A 23,593-nucleotide genomic window follows, 5' to 3' on the forward strand; every position below is an offset into this window, starting at 1 on the left:
CTGTCTGAGCTGCTCTAAGCTGCATCACCATCACCTTTTCCTTCAACTTTTTCTGTTTCGTCACAATCTCATCACTGCAGTATTTTGCATAATTCAACACCTCATCGATCGACTTTGACTGACAACAAATCAAATGCATTTTAATCATCTGGCTAATCTCGGGTCTCAACCCTTCCACAAATCTGAACACAAAATGGAGCATGTCCCTCGCCTCAATCGTCTCCGTGCCACTGTAATTTTTAAATGCATTCAACAATCTCTCATAGTACGCATGTATTGACTCTTTAACTTCTTGTGCCGTTCTGTCAATTCTCTGCCAATCCACATTTTTCGACGCAACCTTTGTTTTCAAATGCTCAATCACTTTATGGTATAAACTCATTACCGTAGGCGATGGTGCACCTGTGTCTCTATCTCTTTCTGGTTCACTTGTTGGCCAACCTACAGCCCTTTCACAATCTTCCCACAAATCTGCCGGAACCACAATTTTGAATAAAGTATTCAGGTCTTTCCAAAGACATTTCGCGAGTTTCACAAATCTATCTGTTTGTTGATACCATTCGATCGGTTTCTCTCTTAATTTAGGGAAGTCATCCATAAAGGATTGAATATCACACCTGTGCCATAATACATGGACAAGCTTTCCCCCTGATGTCTCTTTCATTGGTAACATGGTTATCAAATCATCATTCTGTTGTACTTTCTCATTCTGGTCTGGGGTACTCTCTTTCTTCTTGTCCTTTTTCTTAACCCACCTGCTCTCCCATTTGTATAGACATCTCCAAACCTGCACGCTTTGCAGTATCTCTTTAAAGTGTGTTTTCATCCCTGCAGATCTCATGTGTTCAAAATCTTTTGTCTCAAAGTCTAACCTGTAACTTCTGCTCAAGTGTTTGGTTTTACCTATGTCGACTTTGTTTCTGTCTGCAATTTCTTGTAACTTGTTATGTATGCTGCTTACTTCTCTTGTGATTCTAGGGCACATGTATCTCAGCTCTTCTTCTGTGTATGATTCTAACCTGTTCAAACCCATCGTTCCCTCTACTAGTTCGTCTGCTTCCATGTCCAATCTTATTTTATTCAAATACTCTTCTCCCTTCCCGCTGGGTGTACTCTGTTGGGAGTTCAGGCTGTTCAACCATTGTGTTAGCTGTTGCGCGTTCAGTCCCATCAATGTAGCACTTACATCGACTGCTACTGATGGTTTCTGTAATGTTTCTGTTTTTGAGGTTAGCGGTACTACTAGTGGTGGACTTGACCTTACTACAGTTGACGGAGCACAAATTGGAATTGGACTAAATTCCAACAAAGACCCAGATCTATTTGGCAGTGTTCCTACCGGAGTCATATCTGGAGTATTTTCTATGCATCTCCTTCCTTTCTCATTTTGTATCATTACCCCTTGGTCGCATACATTCGGCTTTGCCTGTATATACAATGGTACTGGCGGACGTACAGTGATGGGCAGAGATATTGCATCTGGATTCTGTCTGTTCCCCGAATTCTGTGGCATGTTAATTCCCACATTATGGTTCATCATTGCTGGCATACCTAACTGGTTCTCTGCTATTTGAGTGTACCTCAGCACTTCTTGCATTTGCTTTTGAGGCATCAACATTTTTGTTGATTCCGCTTGAATCAATGTCGGTCTTTGATAATTCTGTCCTCTCTGCGCCATTAAATCAAAAGTAATTTCCAGATTATGCTCATCACAATAGCGCCTTTGAACCTGCGGCTGATAATCATTGACAGGTTTCAATTTAGGCACGTCAGTATATATCCTCTGAACTTGTGGTATTTGTGGTGTAAAAGGCATATCAGAATTGCTCTGCCTCTGTGATATTCTCAAATTCGGTGTCACATTACCCTGTATTGGTTCTGGAGGGGCAGTACTGGTGCTTGGGCCATTTTCGCTTTTCACATATGGTGGCAGGTGGTCATTTAGCAATTGCATAATGAGCTCCTCATCATCTGACTCGTCTGACCTTTTCGAATTTCTGTTGTTTTCTCTATCTCTGGACTGACTCCTGTTTGTTTTATAGGTAGCTTTCCTTCCTTCCGTCTCTGCTTCGTCGGTAATTGCTGGAAACAATTTAATTCCCTGCAATACGTCTGCTCTCCAAACCTTTTTTGAGTACTATCCCATCTAGCATCCACTAGAGTCTTTTCTACTTTTCTCACTCTTGTTTCAAATTTCTTTTGTTTTTGGTTTCTAGCCATTAGCTCCCAAATTGCTAATGCTTCAAATTGTGCTGGTCTTGGAGGTACTTTCATGTCGTATAGCGCGAATCTTAGATTCTCCAAAACTCATAGATTAAATGACCCATGGATAGGGAACGCTACACTTCCATGCTTTTCCGTTAATTTACACCATTGCTTTAACCAAAGACATGGTGCGACACCCTTTTCTTCAATCACGATGTAAGCTGGTGTACCCTCAGGCTGTGTTTCTTCTCCTACATTAGCTTTAATATATACACCTCCCTTTAAGGCACTCTTAAACGCTTTGAAAAATGTCATCTTTCCGTCTTTTATTTTCCTTAAAAAATGTAATCGATAAGTGACTTTAATTCCCGAAATACTCCTCGCCTGCCTTTCCCCACCAATCGCGTTTCACGGACTGTGTCCAATCCGTGCGCGACCCTTCTCACCAACCAACCTATCCCAGCGCGGCTCCTAGTGACGTCACACCCACACACTGCGGCTGACAAAGTCCCGCGGCTTGTCCTCCTTCATTCAGCTTCACTCAAAACTAATTTCTGCAATATATTGTGAGCACTAACCAAAAAGAAGAAAACAAATCTGTCGGTTTACTACAGGAAGGGTAATACAATCGCTTCAGAAACCTTAGGGATTTTTCACTAGCCTCTGCAGTTATTCCATCTTTCTCGGTTTCCCACTTTCGCAAGCAAAATTTGACCCGCAAATTTTACTCTCAACTGATCAATGAACTATTCTAGCGCGCCTTAGAATTCGTCAAATCTCAAAGTCCAAATTTTTCTTTCATTCCTCAATATTCATACTGACTCATTGACAACGCCCGATCAACCTATTAAACCGAACAGATTACAACATCTCTTGACCTCGCAGGGCCCGTCTCAACATCAACAACCACGTGGACAATTTTTCCTGCACAAAGCGCTACACACATATGAAGTTCGACGACTTCCCTACTCTCACACTTTGGAGTATCACTCCTCTAAAATTTGGATTGGAGTTCGTAACCCCCTAAAAATCCTCACAAACTTCACAATTCATCTGCGGCATAAGCTGTGCAAGCGCGACACCCTAACTTCTCTCATACTGTCACTAGGAACGCCGAAAACATTCTCACACCTCCATTTCCTCTATTCGCAAGCTCTGAGATTCCGGGAAAGTCATTGGGGATTTAGGGCATCATCATCTCTCCAACTTGTTTTATCAAAGAAAATTCTAACTTGAATCCGCCTATTGTTCAGATGAGGTCCCAAAGGGCGAAACCGTCCTCTGCTACCATCTACTGATAGCGCGTCCAGTCTTTATAAATTACTTGTACTTGGACACGCTGGAGGTCGGTGGACCTTTTAACTGAGTTGGGCTCTCCTCATCCAAGTATAGTCGGATCTCTCATATCAATAATCAATAACCATTATAATCAATACCCAATACTTAATTAATAGATCAAACAACACATTAGGAATCAATAACAATCAGTATTTTGACGCACCATGACCTTTCAGTCATGAATAACCACACCAGTTTATTAGAAGTTAATGAATTTTATTTCCCTATATTAACAAAGCTAGCATGATATAAGTGAGTCTCAAAATCAAATGATATATGTATACAAACATTACTAGCTGTCCATAGCGGTGGAAGAAACGCAATCTAAGCAAAATCTGGATTATAATGCGCTCGGTTATAGCAATGCAAATCACTAATATAAGTAACTGAATTTGACTAATTGCATACATCGGTCAGCATAACAAGATTTCAATTTAGCATGGTGCATCAAGTGAATACCTCAACTAACCTCTAATTAGCATTGGCATGTGGGGCTTCATGCAAAACGAATTTAGTCAACACAAATTTAGAAAACTTCTAGCTTGGGCCCTACCAAAATAAGCAGTTGGTACCTAGGAAGGAAAACACAATGCATAATACAATTATCCTTTCATATTTACCAAATACAATCAGCATTCAAGAAAAGTCTTCGTCCTTCAGGTATCGGTTCGATCAGCATGGGGCAGATTTTAAAGGGGGCAAAGTTAAGGGCAAGTTTCCTTGCTGCAGCAAGGAGAATGGGGTAAAAGTTACTGCATGGGCAAGACGGGCCAAATTAAAGTTAAAGTCTCTAGGGTGAGAATTCTTAAAGTCTCTTTTTCTGGAATGGAGGAAAGGGCATCAAGATGTCGTCTAAGATAGCGTATGGCATTTGGCTTCAAAAATGGCATCAAGGAAAAATGGCTGACTTCTCTTTGTCCGGTGGGTTTAAGTAAGAAACATTCCAAATTCTTCAGGGTCTTCCATTGGAGGGTTCATAGGGTGGCTTCCTTTTGACCAATGAATAGTGTCTTTCTCCTTGTACTCATTTATGCATAAGGTGTCCTTGGAGCTTTGGAACACAAGTTACAACAAAGTTTGCCAATTATTTCGGTATCAGTGCTTTTATTGTCCACACCTGCAGAAACTGACCTTGCATCAAAGAGGATGAAACCAGCCTGGCACGAAACCTTGAGATAAGTGTATTAGTCATCTCTACTGGAAAAATACAGCCTTAAAGTAAAATAATGTCTTTGTTAATGCAAGTAAAAACCACGCAGTTAAAATTTGAGACCAGGCAACTAGGCCAAAGCCTCTGCTAAATTTAAGCTAAGCATATAACAGTTTCAACAAGAAAATCATGGAATACATTTGCAATTATGACGGATTACTACATTTGTCAATTCTTCATGATTAATTAAGCCCGTTTATAATAATGGCGAACTACCCCGTGGGCACAATTTCCCACGTACATTTTTTTCTTAGCTAAAATCACACTACCTTATACGATTTTGGTTACATAATATATGAATATTTGTTAGTCCTTCTTTTTCTGCATCATCAATCCCTCCTCTGATGACTTTATTATGTCATCACATCAAATCTTCCCACAAAATGTATTTCATTAAAATTCTGTTTTAGTAATTTGGTACTTCAGTCAATTGCCTCTTCCTTTTAGTTCCCTTTGATTTGTCTCTGTATATTTCTACCATTTTATTTTGTTCTTTCTCTTCTCTTCTCCTTTTGTTTATTGTTTTCAATATTTTAATAGCTTTCCATATTCCCCAAATACCTAATAAACAAATTAATACTATTAATATTCCTTTTACTATTTTCAGTAATAGTCCATTCCAAATGTTGCTGAACCAATTTCCCACGGAAGCAAATCCTTTTCCAACCTTTTCCCATACTCCTGGTTCTTTCAATTCTTTCAAATCTGCACTCTTGTTAGTTAAATTTGTAAGCATTTTTCAAATTTGCCCACTGTTGTCTGGAATATAAGAACAACAGTGACGTGCACTAAGCATTTTGCAAACGCCGCCATCCTTTGCTAAAAGAATGTCCAAAGCAAGCCGATTTTGAAGAGTCATAGCTCTTTCTGCAGCAAGTTCAGCATCCATAAGGATTATAGCTCCTGAGAACTTTGTCAAAATGTTATCCACAATAGTAGACAACTTTCGTATTTTAATTGAATTCAATATGACTCCTACTGAAGGAATCATTGCTCCAAATATATCTCCTACCACACCAGAAGCTGTCTCCCTTTTCTGAACATGATGTGATTCACACAGCTTTGGAAAATTCTTTAAGTCATCCAATTGATAAGTCTTTGGAAATACTATTCCCAAATAACATCTCCCATACCATCCTTTTGGAAGACGATAATAGGCGTTAAGTCCACAAATATAATATACCCCTGGAATAACTGTGTCTTGTCCATTCAGCATGAACGTCCACTTAGCTTGAAACAAAAACGTATGTTTACATTCACTCGTTCCCACAAAGATTGTGTCATAATATGATTTAGGTCTATATATACAAAGCCTCCCTACGTGTATTGCATCTAAAGCTATTTTCCCTTGTGTCTTTATCACGGCAAAAGCATAGTTATCTACAGATGTCCTTTTGTGTAATTCCCTTTCTAATTTCTCCTTCCCCACCTTCCTCCTATCGTCAGTGTGATCTAAAAAACTTTTCTCTATCGGTGAAAGCAAGCATGTAAGTTTTTCTCTGTGAGCGTAAGCTGTGTGAAAAGGTGACAATTGCTCAAAGAAACCCCTAACTAATTTTATATAATAATCTCTTGCTACTTTACTCAGGTACTCGATTATGGGGACATATGCAAATACAACATCATGATTGGAATAAAAGTAGTGAATATACTCCTGGCCCTAGAATCTGGTCATTAATAAACTACATGAAATTCATACGTAAGAGGCATGCTATGATATGTCACTCCTTCTTTTACTGAGGTAGGTATTTGTGTGCACACATAACAATCTTTCACATCCATTGTCTCAACATACTCTTTCAGCAAGCGATAGAAAACGTTTGAGGACAATTCTTTCTTGTCATGTAAATATTTCTCGTCTTGTTCGAGTTTCTGCTGAGGAGTTAATTCAGTAGTAAGTTTAGAAGTAGAAGCACCATTTGCGTCTCTTTCATTCTTTCCATGCATTCCAAGAACTATTGCTATAATTATTACTACACATGCAGTTATTAGACCTTTACACACGTATTTACAACATTTCATTTTGTGTCCTTTTGTAGTGTAGCCTGTCATGATCTATATAGAATCAGAAAGTTGAGGACACTTTATCAAATCAAATTTGCAGATATGTATAAAGCTGAACGAGCTCAATGTTCACACAGTTTTCTTTAGCAGCTTAGTCTCTTATCGGTTTAGCAGCTTTGTCTCAAGATCGGTTTCAAAGTCAGTCAAGTTATCAATGTCTTATCCGGTTCAAAGTCAATCAGGTTGTCAATGTCTTATTCAGTAATGTTCATGAAGTTTCACTTCTCAAGTACCAAAGTGTTGTTCTGCTTCTTCGTTTTCAAGACTGAGAGATAAAAATTCATCTGACCAATCGTTAGTGGCTATGTATGCCCACTCCGGACCAGAATATCTTCTGCTCGGTATTCTTTTCCTCTTCAATTTTGCATCACCTTTTGATTCTCTCTTTCGTTTAATATTTCTTTAGTCCTTAATTTCACTGGCGATATGCTTTGTCTCCGTTTCGCACTGTTTTCACTTGATGGACCTGCAACCGGTTCTGGAAGAGTTTGAACAATTTCACTCTGTCCTGTCTTGTCTTCTCCCCCTAGGAGGTGAATCAGGTTTTCTTTTTCTTTTCCTGTATCGTCTGCTTCTGGGAAAGCCCTCCTCTGACCAGGCTCTCCTGCTCCTTCACCTGTCGCAGGCTCTTTGTCATCTTCGGGATCTTCGTCACTTCCTGAGGCTTCTCCTCGGTTCTCCTCAAATGGATCAGCTGTTTCTTACTCAGAAAATATTTCCCCTTCCTCTATTTCTGCTTGTTCGCCTCCAGGTTCTCTTTGTCCTGTCTCGCTGCCCGGTACTCTCTTGTCAGTCGCAGGTGATTTCAGCGCTTCAACTTCCTCTTCTGTGGGGCACGTCACCCTTTTCGTGTGACTGGCCTGAATCCAGCTGGGAACTCCCGCACATTTCACAGCGGTGGTAGTTGTCAGAATCACTTGGAAAGGTCCTTTCCAATGGGGTTCCAGACACGACTTCCTCACGTGTTTCTTTACCACGACCCAGTCATCTGCTTTCAGGGCGTGTCCTGGACCTTGGATCGGTGGCAAGGTGGTTGCCTCCACCTGGTGAGAAAAAGAGCGGACCACATCAGCCAGACCTTTGCAGTAGTCCAATACCATATCATCGGTAATATTTACAAGTGCATTTGCAGGGACTGCTGGGAGTCTCATGGCTCTGCCCATGAGGATCTCATGCGGCTATAGTCCAGTCTTTCTATCAGGTGTGTTTCTCATTGACATTAACACCAAAGGCAATGCATCAGGCCATTTCAAGTTTGTGGATGCACATATTTTCGCCATTCTTGATTTCAGCGTGCCATTCATTTGCTCCACTAGTCCTGATGCTTCAGGGCAGTAGCTACAATGCAATTTTTGTTCAATGTTCAATGCTGCAAACAGTAATTTGATTACTTCGTTATTGAAGTGACTTCCCCTATCTGATTCTAAAGAGATCGGGAATCCAAAACGTGTTATTAGTTCTCTCAGGAGTAGTTTTGCAACTGTGAGATTGTAATTTCTGCGTGTAGGGTATGCTTCGATCCAATGACTAAAAATACACACAATCACCAACACATACTTCAAGCCTGCATGCATAGGCATCTCAATGAAATCCATTTGCATCCTGCTGAATGGCCCACCTGCTCTTCCAATGTGTCTCAAATTCACTACTGGCCCCTTTCCTGCATTCATTTGTTGGCAAATGACGCAATGATGGCAAACTGCTTCAGCAACTTGACGGAATTTGGGATTAAACCAATCGATTTTGAATAATCTAATCATGGCATCCCTTCCAAGGTGGGCTTGTCCATGATACAACCTGGCTATATGTGTCAGAAGACTGTCTGGCAGAACCAATCTCCCTTCATTTGAAACCCACAAATCATCTGGTTTCTTTACCCATTGTAATTTGCTCCATAAGAGTTTCTCATCTTTACTGACATTATTCTGTAGGAATTTCAATTCTTCGATTGTATCTACAACCTTTAGAACAAAGGCTTCACTTGGTTCAAGTTCTGGCTCGTTTATCATATTCCATTCGTCCCTGAGCAATATACAGTTCAATGCGCAAAATCTTGCGACTTGATCTGCATATCCGTTTCCCAAAGAAACAAAGTCTTGTGATTTCGAGTGTGCACTGCATTTTACCACTGCTACTTCCCTTGGTAACTGGATGGCGTGTAACAATTCTCTTATTCTTTCACCATTCTTTACTGTGATCCTGAAAAGGTCATGAAGCCTCTCTGTGACCACAACTGTCCAAAATCATGCACTATTCCAAATCCGTACTAACTGTCAGTGTAAATGGTGACTTTCATTAATGCGGAAAGTTGGCAAGCTCTAGTGAGGGCTACTAGTTCTGCTACCTGTGCAGAATAAACTCCCTGAAGCCAAGATGCTTCCAGAACCCCTGTTATTGTACATACAGCATATCCTGCTTTCAGTATCCCTAGTGCATCTCTTAAACATGAACCATCAACAAAAATAATTTGATCATTTTCTTCCAATCGGGTGTCTTTGATATCAGGTCTTGGTTTTGTACAAAATTCAGTCACCTGAAGACAGTCATGCTCGATGTCTTCAGCGTTCTCAATTTCGACATTTTCACTGGGAAACAAAGTTGCTGGGTTCAACGTAGTGCACCTTTTCAGCTGCACATTAGGTGATCCGAAAATGATTGTCTCGTACCTTGTAAGCCTAGCACCGGTCATGTGCTGTGTTCGGGAACGTGTCAAAAGTATTTCGACTGAGTGAGGGACCATGACTGTTAAAGGATGTCCAATCACTATTCCTTCGCTCTGATTTAGGCTCATACCAACTGCTGCTACAGCACGCAAACACACTGGTAAGGCTGCTGCGACTGGATCCAAAGTAGCTGAAAAATATGCTACTGGTCTGTTTATGCCACCATGGTCTTGAGTCAAGACAGACAAGGAACATGCATCACGTTCATGACAAAACAATGTGAAAGGCTTTGTGTAATCAGGCATACCTAAAGCTGGAGATCTGCACATGCATTCCTTTAATTCGATAAAAGCATCCATTTCATCTCTTTTCAACACTATTTCATCCAGCGCATCTTTCTGGGTCAGTTTCAGTAAAGGTTTGGCTAGAGCCGAGAAATTGGGAATCCATTGGCGACAGTAGCTCACCATTCCCCAAAACTTTCTCACATCCCTCCTCGTTTTAGGTGGACTCATTTGAAGTACACTTGATATTCTTTCTTTCATAATTCTTCTCGACCCTTTCTCTATCTGGTGACCCAAATATTTCACTTTCTTCTGGCAGAATTGTAATTTCGAAGGGAACACTTTCTGTCCATTCCTTTCCAAATGGTTCAACAGAGCAATGGTGTCAACTGTACAGTCATTTTCTGTCTTGGATGCGATCAGTAAATCGTTAATATACTGTACTAAGGTTGATTCAAAAGGTAATTCCAATGATTCCAAATCTTTCTTTAGAATCTGATTGAAGATTGATGGTGACTCCGAAAACCCTTGAGGAATTCGACACCAACTTTAGACTCTAGGAATTTGAAGCAAAAGAGAAATTGACTGTCCTCATGAAGAGGCACAGAAAAGAATGCTTGTGACAAGTCGATGACTGAGAACCACTCCGCATCACAGGGAATTTGAAACATTATCACAGCTAGATTTGGTACTACGGGACAACATTTGACTACTATGTCATTTATTTTTCTCAAGTCTTGAACAATTCGGACCTTTCCACTCGGTTTTATTAATCCCATGATTGGTGAATTACATGGACTACTTAGCACTTCTTTCACTACTCCCTGTTTCACAAACTCATCAATGAGTTGGGCGACTTTCATGAGGGTGTCTTGCGACATGTGGTATTGTGGTGTCTGGGGAAAATTTACATTGGGTTTTACGGTCACTTTCACTGGTTCTACTCCTTTGACCAATCCTACTTCCTTCCCTGTCATATCCCACACTTCTCTTTCAACTGTTTCCTGTAAGTCGGCAGGAATATCTGCTTCAGTGAGCATAGGATAAAGAGTAATCAGGGGATACTCTTCATCGACAGTTTCTACTTAGTCCCCTCCTAAGCTGTCCTCTTCTTCCTCATCACTGTAAGTCTGAATTTTAATTCCCTTATTTGAGGACATAATCGAGCATCCCAATTTACACAATAAATCTCTCCCTAATAGCGATATCGGGCTTGAGTCACATACCACAAATTTATGTGACCCTTGATAGTTACCAATTCTGACTTGCACTGGATCTGTGATTGGGTTCGTCAGATACCTATTTGCTACTCCCACTACTTGAACGGTTCTCCAAGAAAGTGGCAAATTTGGTACTTCGATACTTCTGACTGTAGAGCGTGTAGCTCCGGTGTCAACCAAGAATGAAACGCTGTTACCCATAACTCTTCCTTCCACATACAGACCCTTTTGGTCAACTTCCAAAGATGCTGCAAGCATACAATTTCCCTCCTCATCTGAACTTTCACTCTCCCACACATTGTTTATTCCATTCTCACTGTGTAACGGGAATTGGTGTACTCTGTCGTTTTGATTCATTCCTTGACCCGTGACCTGTTGAGGAAGCATTCCTTGTTGCTGATTCATTGGTGCTAAGGGTATTTGCATTTGCTGATTAGGTACCATAGGAAACTGCTTTTGCATTGGCTGCAACTGTGCCATCTGTACACGGGGCATTTGCACCTGCTGTGGTTGTACGGGTTGTAAACCCTGCATCTGATTCACATTATTTTGAAAATTTGGATTTGGACCTCTCATTTTCGGTCCTCTCATATTCTGAAATGAATTGACATAATTGTTTTGCTGACCTACACCTTCCTGCACCAACATTGGGCACTCCCGTTTCCAATGCCCGACGATTCCGCACGTGTGACATGGCATCACCTTCTTCATTGCCTGTATACCATTTGGAATCACAACCGTATTTAAATCAGGACCATTATTCACAAAACCTCCTCGGCCTCTGCCTCTCATCTGTGGCTGAAACATAGCATTTCCCTGCTGTTGCTGCTGCGGCAACTGTTGTTGAAAACCTTGCAAAGCTTGCAAACCTGTCTGAGCTGCTCTAAGCTGCATCACCATCACCTTTTCCTTCAACTTTTTCTGTTTCGTCACAATCTCATCACTGCAGTATTTTGCATAATTCAACACCTCATCGATCGACTTTGACTGACAACAAATCAAATGCATTTTAATCATCTGGCTAATCTCGGGTCTCAACCCTTCCACAAATCTGAACACAAAATGGAGCATGTCCTTTGCCTCAATCGTCTCCGTGCCACTGTAATTTTTAAATGCTTTCAACAATCTCTCACAGTTGGCATGTATTGACTCTTTACCTTCTTGTGCCGTTCTGTCAATTCTCTGCCAATCCACATTTTTCGACGCAACCTTTGTTTTCAAATGCTCAATCACTTTATGGTATAAACTCATTACCATAGGCGATGGTGCTCCTGTGTCTCTAACTCTTTCTGGTTCACTTGTTGGCCAACCTACAGCCCTTTTACAATCTTCCCACAAATCTGCCGGAACCACAATTTCGAATAAAGTATTCAGGTCTTCCCAAAGACATTTTGCAAGTTTCACAAATCTATCTGTTTGTTGATACCATTCGATCGGTTTCTCACTTAATTTAGGGAAGTCATCCGTAAAGGATTGAATATCACACCTGTGCCATAATATATGGACAAGCTTTCCCCCTGATGTCTCTCTCATTGGTAACATGGTTATCAAATCATCATTCTGTTGTACTTTCTCATTCCGGTCTGGGGTACTCTCTTTCTTCTTGTCCTTTTTCTTAACCCACCTGCTCTCCCATTTGTATAGACATCTCCAAACCTGCGCGCTTTGCAGTATCTCTTTAAAGTGTATTTTCATCCCTGCAGATCTCATGTGTTCAAAATCTTTTGTCTCAAAGTCTAACCTGTAACTTCTGCTCAAGTGTTTGGTTTTACCTATGTCGACTTTGTTTCTGTCTGCAATTTCTTGTATCTTCTTATGTATGCTGCTTACTTCTCTTGTGATTCTACGGCACATGTATCTCAGCTCTTCTTCTGTGTATGATTCTAACCTGTTCAAACCCATCTTTCCATCTACTAGTTCGTCTGCTTCCATGCCCAATATTATTTTATTCAAATACTCTTCTCCCTTCCCGCTGGGTGTACTCTGTTGGGAGTTCAGGCTGTTCAACCATTGTGTTAGCTGTTGCGCATTCAGTCCCATCAATGTAGCACTTACATCGACAGCTACTGATGGTTTCTGTAACGTTTCTGTTTTTGAGGTTAGCGGTACTACTAGTGGTGGACTTGACCTATCTACAGTTGACGGAGCACAAATTGGAATTGGACTAAATTCCAACAAAGACCCAGATCTATTTGGCAGTGTTCCTACCGGAGTCATATCTGGATTATTTTCTATGCATCTCCTTCCTGTCTCATTTTGTATCATTACCCCTTGGTTGCATTCATTCGGCTTTGCCTGTATATACAATGGTACTGGCGGACCTACAGTGATGGGCAGAGATATTGCATCTGGATTCTGTCTGTTCCCCGAATTCTGTGGCATGTTAATTCCCACATTATGGTTCATCATTGCTGGCATACCTAACTGGTTCTCTGCTATTTGAGTGTACCTCGGCACTTCTTGCATTTGCTTTTGAGGCATCAACATTTTTGTTGATTCCGCTTGAATCAATGTCGGTCTTTGATAATTCTGTCCTCCCTGCGCCATTAAATCATAAGTCATTTCCAGATTATGCTCATCACAATAGCGCCTTTGAACCTGCGGCTGATAATCATTGACAGGTTTCAATTTAGGTATGTCAGGATATACCCTCTGAACTTGTGGTATTTGTGGTGTAAAAGGCATATCAGAACTGCTCTGCCTCTGTGATATTCTCAAATTCAGTGTCACATTACCCTGTATTGGTTCTGGAGGGGCAGTACTGGTGCTTGGGCCATTTTCGCTTTCCACATATGGTGGCGGGTGGTCATTTAGCAAGTGCATAATGAACTCCTCATCATCTGACTCGTCTGACCTTTTAGAATTTATGTTGTTTTCTCTATCTCTGGACTGACTCCTGTTTGTTTTATAGGTAGCTTTCCTTCCTTCCGTCTCTGCTTCGTTGGTAATTGCTGGAAACAATTTAATTCCCTGCAATACGTCTGATCTCCAAACCTTTTTTGAGTTCTATCCCATCTAGCATCCGCTAGAGTCTTTTCTACTTTTCTCACTCTTGTTTCAAATTTTTGTTGTTGTTGGTTTCTAGCCATTAGCTCCCAAATTGCTAATGCTTCAAATTGTGCTGGTCTTGGAGGTACTTTCATGTCGTATAGCGCAAATCTTCGATTCTCCAAAACTCTTAGATTAAACGACCCATGGATAGGGAACGCTACACTTCCATGCTTTTCCGTTAATTTACACCATTGCTTTAACCAAAGACATGGTACAACACCCTTTTCTTCAATCACGATGTAAGCTGGTGTACCCTCAGGCGGTGTTTCTTCTCCTACATTCGCTTTAATATATGCATCTCCCCTTAAGGCACTCTTAAACGCTTAGAAAAATTTCATCTTTCCGTCTTTTATTTTCCTTAAAAAATGTAATTGATAAGTGACTTTAATTCCGGGAATACTCTTCGCCTGCCTTTCCCCACCAATCGCGTTTCACGGACTGTGTCCAATCCGTGCACGACCCTTCTCACCAACCAACCTATCCCAGCGCGGCTCCTAGTGACGTCACAACCACACACTGTGGCTGACAAAGTCCCGCGGCTTGTCCTCCTTCATTCAGCTTCACTCCAAACTAATTTCTGCAATATATTGCGATCACTAACCAAAAAGAAGAAAACGAATCTGTCGGTTTACTACAGGAAGGGTAATACAATCGCTTCAGAAACCTTGGGGATTTTTCACTAGCCTCTGCAGTTATTCCATCTTTCTCGGTTTCCCACTTTCGCAAGCAAAATTTGACCCGCAAATTTTACTCTCAACTGATCAATGAGCTATTCTAGCGCGCCTTAGAATTAGTCAAATCTCAAAGTCGAAAATGTTCTTTCATTCCTCAATATTCATACCGACTCGTTGACCACGCCCGATCAACCTATTAAACCAAACAGATTACAACATCAATCAAGTGTCTCATACACTTTTCAACATACTCCGGAGTCTCTTGACCTCGCAGGGCCAGTCTCAACATCAACAACCATGTGGACAATTTTTCCTTCACAAAGCGCTACACACATATGAAGTTCAACGACTTCCCTACTCTCACACTTTGGAGTATCACTCCTCTAAAATTTTGATTGGAGTTCGTAACCCCCTAAAAATCCTCACAAACTTCACAATTCATCTGCGGCATAAGCTGTGCAAGCACGAAACCCTAACTTCACTCATACTGTCACTAGGAACGCCAAAAACATTCTCACACCTCCATTTCCTCCATTCGCAAGCTCTGAGATTCCGGCAAAGTCATTGGGGATTTAGGGCATCATCATCTCTCCAACTTGTTTTATCAAAGAAAATTCTAACTTGAATCCGCCTATTGTTCGGATGGGGTCCCAAAGTGCAAAACCGTCCTCTGCTCCCATCTACTGATAGCGCATCCAGTCTTTATTACTTGTACTTGGACACGCTGGAGGTCGGTGGACCTTTTAACTGAGTTGAGCTCTCCTCATCCAAGTATAGTCGGATCTCTCATATCAATAATCAATAACCATTATAATCAATACCCAATACTTAATTAATAGATCAAACGACACATTAGGAATCAATAACAATCAGTATTTTGACGCCCCATGACCTTTCAGTCATGAATAACCACACCAGTTTATTAGAAGTTAATGAATTTTATTTCCCTATATTAACAAAGCTAGCATGATATAAGTGAGTCTCAAAATCAAATGATATATGTATACGAACATTTCTAGCTGTCCATAGCGGCGGAAGAAACGCAATCTACGCAAAATCTGGATTATAATGCACTCGGTTATAGCAATGCAAATCACTAATATAAGTAACTGAATTTGATTAATTGCATACATCGGTCACCATAACAAGATTTCAATTTAGCATGGTGCATCAAGTGAATACCTCAACTAACCTCTAATTAGCATTGGCATGTGGGGCTTCATGCAAAACGAATTTAGTCAACACAAATTTAGAAAACTTCTAGCTTGGGCACTACCAAAATAAGCAGTTGGTACCTAGGAAGGAAAACACAATGCATAATACAATTATCCTTTCATATTTACCAAATACAATCAGCATTCAAGAAAAGTCTTTGTCCTTCAGGTATCGGTTCGATCAGCATGGGGCAGATTTTAAAGGGGGCAAAGTTAAGGGCAAGTTTCCTTGCTGCAGCAAGGAGAATGGGGTAAAAGTTACTGCATGGGCAAGACGGGGCAAATTAAAGTTAAAGTCTCTAGGATGAGAATTCTTAAAGTCTCTTTCTCTGGAATAGAGAAAAGGGCATCAAGATGGCGTCTGGCATTTGGCTTCAAAAATGGCACCAGGGAAAAATGGCTGACTTCTCTTTGTCCGGTGGGTTTAAGTAAGAAACATTCCAAATTCTTCAGGGTCTTCCATTGGAGGGTTCATAGGGTGGCTTCCTTTTGACCAATGAATAGTGTCTTTCTCCTAGTACTCATTTATGCATAAGGTGTCCTTGGAGCCTTGGAACACAAGTTGCAACAAAGTTTGCCAATTATTTCGGTATCAGTGCTTTTATTGTCCGCACCTGCAGAAACTGACCTTGCATCAAAGAGGATGAAACCAGCCTAGCACGAAACCTTGAGATAAGTGTATTAGTCATCTCTACTGGCAAAATACAGCCTTAAAGTAAAATAATGTCTTTGTTAATGCAATTAAAAACCACACAGTTAAAATTTGAGACCAGGCAACTAGGCCAAAGCCTCTGCAAAATTTAAGCTAAGCATATAACAGTTTCAACAAGAAAATCATGGAATACATTTGCAGTTATGACAGATGACTACATTTGTCAATTCTTCATGATTAATTAAGCCCGTTTATAATAATGGCGAACTACCCCGTGGGCACAATTTCCCACGTACATTATTTTTCTTTGCTAAAATCACACTAACTTATACGATTTTGGTTACATAATATATGAATATTTGTTAGTCCTTCTTTTTCTGCGTCATCAAGGGCAGAGTCTTGCCGGTGGTGCAGGAGCCAGATTTTGGTCCATGCTCACATTTGAGGACAAGATCAACACTGTAGCACTGGTGATGAACATAATATGTGCTGACCTACGTAAAGTCAATGAAACATTGCTGGCTACGGAGATAGAGATTCTCCACCTGATGATAAGCGTGGCTATTTTGTCAATGATGGCTCATGCTTCCGTGGATGACAGTCGCTACCTAAAGGACAAGCTTGAAGACTTAGAGGGTAGTTCAAAGCACGATTAGAGGTGACCTCCCCAGAGACGTTTCTGGAATGTAGGATCCAAGATGTGTTGCGACCAGAGGGCCTCCTCTCATTATTGATGACTGAAAGGGCACATATGGCTCTCATCTGACTGCCGGAGAAAGAGATTCTCCACCTGATAACAAACGTGGCTGATCTGCCAACAATGGCCCACACTACAGTGAATCACACTCACTACCTAAAGGACAATGGTGAGACTTAGAGGGTAATTTGCAGCAAAGTAAACTCCACTTTATGAGCTTACCGGAATAATTGAAGAGGACCTACCCGGAGTCATTTCTGGAATGTTAGACTCAATATGTGTTACAACCGGAGGGCCTCTCAACATTATTTGTGATTGAATGGACACATATAACCCTGGTCCCAGCCCAGCCTGAGTTCCCACCTTTCAAACTTAGGGAAAATCCTGCAAAAATCCTAAATTATATAGACAGTGATATGATCTTACACACAATTCGAACTAAAGAAGATCAAAATTATGATTACAGCATCATCAGAATGTTTCTAGATTACTCGCAAAAGGTTCAGCAAATGTGGAAAGCATTCATAGCAGTGAACAAAGCTGAAAGCTATGAACCTGAAATACGTGATGCTATTAATAGCCAAGCTACACTCCTTTCATGATGGTAATTCACACTTCTCTATGATGCCATAGGAGATATGGGAGAGGCTGAAGCTGGACAATGGGACAGGAATGGGGTCAACATCTGGAGGACCAGGAAGATACTGAGGAAGGGGGCTGTCAGGCACTCAGTGGTGATGGACAATGGAAAATTGGACATTGTTCAGTGTACTGGGGAGGGAGAGATGTCTCTTCCATCTGGTGAAAGTCTGGACTTGAGAGTGCTAGAGAAGGTTTGTGCACAAGGGAGGTTCTTGAAAACAGCAGGACTACTGCCCCAGAGTACACTATTGACAGCTAAATAGTAATAAGGAAGAGTATGGAAATGGGAGGAGGGCTGGGATGTATTAATAAGAATAGGTTTGTAACAAGTTGAACAATATTTTCACTCCCATCAGCATACCTAAAAATCATACTTATTAGCCTGCATTTGTGACATGAATAGTAGCTTAGAAGGGAGCTCTGGCAGGTGCAGTACTTCTGTCTTAATATAGGAGATGTAGAACGGAGATTTCTACAGTGTGGTCTCACCACTGATCCCCTCCTCCTGCCCTTGTGACTACACTCTCAAATGCCCCAACTATGTTGGATCTAACAGAGGTGGCTCCAGGTATGATCCAGGTCCCTGTATATTACACATAGCACACATCTAAAGAACACGTAGGTTTGTGCCACTTGCATCACAGATTTTAGCTAGTCCTCACAAATGTATTGCTTGAAGTACTATGTGAAAGCACCAAGTTATGATTATAATGGGGGGTTACCCAGGGTGTGGTGGGGAGAGTTGGGTTGTCTATTCATGGACCAAGCAAAGTCAACTTAATGCATAAATGAGGCCCAATCCACATTGTCCTCTAAAGCATGTATTCTCAGTGACCACACAACATCACTAAAAGAAGGTGGACAATACCACACCGTGGAGTGCTATTTGGATACACCAATGGCTGCAGCTCTATAAAGAACTCTGCACATAACCACCTGGAATATCCAAAGACTAAGGGGGTTATTACAACTTTGGAGGAGTTGTTAATCTGTCCCAAAAGTGATGGTAAAGTGACGGATATACCACCAGCCGTATTACGAGTCCATTATATCCTATGGAACTTGTCATACGGCTGGTGGTATATCCGTCACTTTACCGTCACTTTTGGGACGGATTAACACCTCCTCCAAAGTTGTAATAACCCCCAAAATGCCTACATAAAGCAATATCACACTCACATATACCTCCAACAACATAGCATCAGTATTGCCAAGCTCCAGGAGATCCATTTGCAGATGAAGAGGTGTATACATTGAAAAAGAAATGGAGGAGGCAAAATCATCTACTTACTCCTACTATACTGTGGGAGGAGTCACAACCTGGATAGCTCCTGTGGTGCCTTTTCAGCATTGAAGCTTTAGTGCTTATGTGGAGAGTCGATTTGTGCTATTTTATGGTTTATTGGAAGGAGTGGAGGTTTGGCTCCTTAATTCATATGCCCCTAAAATGGATGAAATGATTCGCTATGAGATGTTGAATCACCTAATCCTTCCACACATAAATTTGCTACTAGTTTGGGCTGGTGATTTTAATTGTGTACTTAAATGTGCCATGGACAGACACCCTCCCAAATATCACAGTAAGTCAGGAATTACTGCTATGCTGTCTGAAGTGATGACAAAGCTAGGATGTATAGGCATCTCAGGAGAAAACATTATTCCAATCTTTTGCTGATGCATGACACCTATAGTATATTAAACTAGATCCTAGAACCACAGAACTTTAGCCTCCTTATGTAGGTGTTTGAGTACTTGAATAGATATATCTCTGATCATTCCCTGTTAATGCTACAATATGAAGGAGGCGAGAGATAAGGATGAACATCTGTGTGGAGATCAAACCCAGACTCCTTTAGTGACACTGTGTATAGCTCTGAAATCAGGGAAAGCCTGAAGGGCTACTTATAACATAGTTAGGGATCCACAAACACAAGGTGCATAGAGGGGAAAGCCCTGAAGGCTATAATGCAAGACAAAAGTATGTCCAAAACGTATGGCATTAAGTAGCATTTGCATCATACTACAGTGAAGCAGGAAGGTAGACTTGAGCAGGTAGAGACACACAGAGACCCTGATGCCTCACAAACAGTAGATAAACTAGATCTAAATTGAGGTATAGCAGATACTTGGAGCACATTAGAAAAACATATGGTTTGATATAGTAGGTGAAAGCTTCACAGGGAAGGGAACAAATTTGGCAGGATGTTTGCCTGATTAATGATGAGGAATTCCCTCCCTCACAAATACTAGCCCTAAATACGCCAGATGGCTGAACAGCAGTAATATAGCCTAGCATTGAACCAACTTTAACAGATCAGCATTACTAAAAATTCACATTCCCTGGACTTTCTGTGGCTTTAGACATCCCTGGTGAGGGTTGAGCTCCAGAGGCTGCCTCAGGAAGACAAAGAGGAGCTAGAGTTAGACATCACTAAAGAAGACGTAGTTGCTTCAATCCGTGAACCCCCAGCCAGAAAGGCAGCCAGAAGAGACGGGTTCCCCCAAAATATTTTCAAGCATATGCAGATATTGTGTTGGATATGTTGCTGAAAGTATACTTAGAAATGAAACGGGTAGATAGATTGCTGGACACCATTAGAGAGGCCTTTATTGTGATGGTGTGTGTTGGAAATGACTTTTTTTGCAGGGTTACTCCAAACTTTTGGCCTTCCTCCTCCTATTTTTCTGACCTTCCTTTTGTTGGCTTTAGGACTCTGAGCACTTTACCATTACTAACCAGTGCTAATTTGCATGTGCTTTCTTCTCTAAACATGGTACAGTAGGTTTACACCTGTTTGGCATATCTTATTTACGTGTAAGTCCCTTATAAAGTGGTATACCATATACCAGGCCCTGTAAATTAAATGCTAGCAGTGGGCCTGCAGCACTGATTGTGTCACCTAGAGAAATAGCCTTTCAAACCTGTCTTAGGCCTGCCATTGTAGTGTCTGTGTGTGCAGTTTGCTGCCACTTCGACTTGGCATTTAAAACTAATTGCCAAGCCTGAAAAAAAACCTTTTGGTGCTGTTTAAGTAAGTAGGACATGTACTTTTATGTTTTGGGTGCCCTGGTAGTGACAAAAAAAAAACGATTTCATTTTCACTGCCCTCACATGAAGAGCTGATTTACACCCACTGATCTGCATTCATTTTCATACTGATAGTCTTCCTTGGCAGGAAGAGGGAGAGGTGGCTCACACTTACATCTGCATAGGTTGTGTCCTGCCGTCACACAAAGAGCGATTTTACCCCCTACTAATAGTCTGAAGCAAGGGCTGGGCTGAAACAAATCTTTGTGCACTTCAGAGGCTCCTTTGACGTCACCCCCTACATCAAAGACATTTTGTGTATAAGTACTGGGGCTCTAACCCCAACTAATCACACACATTTTGGACCTGTAACCAGACATTGCAGGCTCTACATCTCACATTACTAGAAGGAGCTGCTGTGCTGCCAGGAGGGGCTGCCACTCTGCTAACTGTTCTGCTGTGTTGGCTTGCTGCTTGATAGATAGATAGATAAAACTTTATTCGACTTTCCAGCAAGTCATAAAAGCAACACATAAAAAACATAACTTAAGTATAAAAAACATATTTAAGATATAAAAATAAATACAAGGATTAAAATGCAGTAACATATTGATTAATCAAGTCATGAATATTTAGATAGCCAAATTATCATGTTACCAATCCACCCAGAGACTTTCTTACTGTTATTATGGAACATAAAAAATTTGCTAATATTCCACATATTTCAATAGAAGGTAACATCTGTAAGTTAATATACGCAATGCGACCTTGTCCCATATTAGTGGATCTTAAAAAAGGCATTAACAAGCGCTTTTTCTGTTTTCCGTAAAATTTACAGAAAAGGACCACATGTATCGTACTTTGTACTGCCTTTGTATCGCAAGGACATGCCCCTAAATTTGCACTCCAATCATTCATAGTAGGAAAAGTTACTAAACAATGGAACATGTCTAGCCTTAGTCTCGTGAGGACAAAGCGATGTTGAGGTTTTACTACATTTACCAGGTAAGGCTGCATGCCCTCCGTGGACAGAATAAATTGGTTAGACATAACACTATATTTTTTTGACTCTACTGTCCACCTTTGATCTTCTAGGTGCTTCAAGGACGGGGACCTCAATTCCTTCCTAGTCAGTCTCTCCAGTGATTCTGGGTTTGCATAGTATTCTTTATGGCCCATGTTTTGAAAAAAAGTCATAATATACCTCAAACATGGGACTCTTAAGGAATAAGCCGATACCATGCAATCCCGTAAGACTGCCTTGTTTAGGCCAGTATGGTATGAAGTCCAAATTTTCTGCCATAATAATAATGGCTGTATCTTTATTAGGTCGTCTAGGAAGGGGACCCCTAGTTCAGCGTGGTTAATGAATGATGAGGTGCCGTTTGGTACCATTAACAAATGTCTCAAAAAGTAATTTTCCAACCGTTTGGATCAGGTTACAGTTGGTAGACCCCCAAATGCCTGCTCCATATATTGCGGACGAGATGCATTTAGCTCTATAAACTTTTACCATGTTCTGTGGGGTAAACACCCCTAACCTTTTTGAGAAAATCTTTAGGGCCGCCGTTGTCTTCATGATCTGTAATTTCTTGGTTTTTACACACTGTGCCCAGGAGCCTTGTTTATCAAACATTATGCCCAGATAGAAGAATGTTGGAGTTATATCGATCTTGCCACCTTGTTTGGTAATATCATGAATCCTGTTTGATTTCCTACCACAATTCATTATAAACATTTTCGAGCGGTTAACAGTGAGGCCCAAGTCTGTCATAAACGTTATACATACAGGTTGATAAAAGTTTTTGGAGGGCTAATGGGGTCTGGGCCATAAGTATGGCATCGTCTGCATAAAGTAACACCGGGATCGGGCGATGACCTATTTGAGGAAGATCTTTACATTTACTTATTAGTTCCCATTCTAAGTTATTTATGTATATTGAGAAGAGGAATGGGGCTAATACGCAGCCTTGACGTACTCCTATATGTATACTAAAAGGCCTAGTGCATTCTCCTCTTATCCTGTATCTCACCCTCGCTCTACACCCTGAGTACAGTTCTCGTATGAACTGTATTATTGTCGGTTCTACCCCTACACTACTTAAAATGTCCTATAATTTCTCATGTACTACGCAGTCAAATGCTGAAGATAGATCAATAAAGGCCAAATACAAATTGCCCTCCCTAATCTTTGTATATTTCCCAATTATTATGTTTACGTTCAACCCTTGTTCCACTGTGCCTATTCCTCTGTGGAAACCATACTGTAATTCAGTTAAGATGTTATTTTCCTCAGCCCAGGATTGCAATCTATTCAAAATAACTCTCCCAGCTATTTTAACTGATGTGTCAAGTAGAGAGATAGGTCTATAGCAAGCTGGGTTGAGGCAGTCGCCTTTTTTATGTATAGGAACAATGATAGAATCTAACCACGATGGTGGTGGTCCTTGCATACAACAAGCCCTCAGTACCTGCATCAGTAACGGGCCCCATACTTGTATATTTGCCTTATATAAATCTACCGGAACACCATCAGGGCCCAGTGCTTTCCCCGCTTTACTTGAGTTTATGGCTTCTACCACTTCCTCCAAACTAAAATGAGGTGTTATAATCATGCATGAATTTTCCTGGATGGTAAGACTCGTTAAAGA

The sequence above is a fragment of the Pleurodeles waltl genome, chromosome 8 (assembly GCF_031143425.1).
Source record: "Pleurodeles waltl isolate 20211129_DDA chromosome 8, aPleWal1.hap1.20221129, whole genome shotgun sequence".
In the NCBI taxonomy this organism is placed as follows: domain Eukaryota; kingdom Metazoa; phylum Chordata; class Amphibia; order Caudata; family Salamandridae; genus Pleurodeles; species Pleurodeles waltl.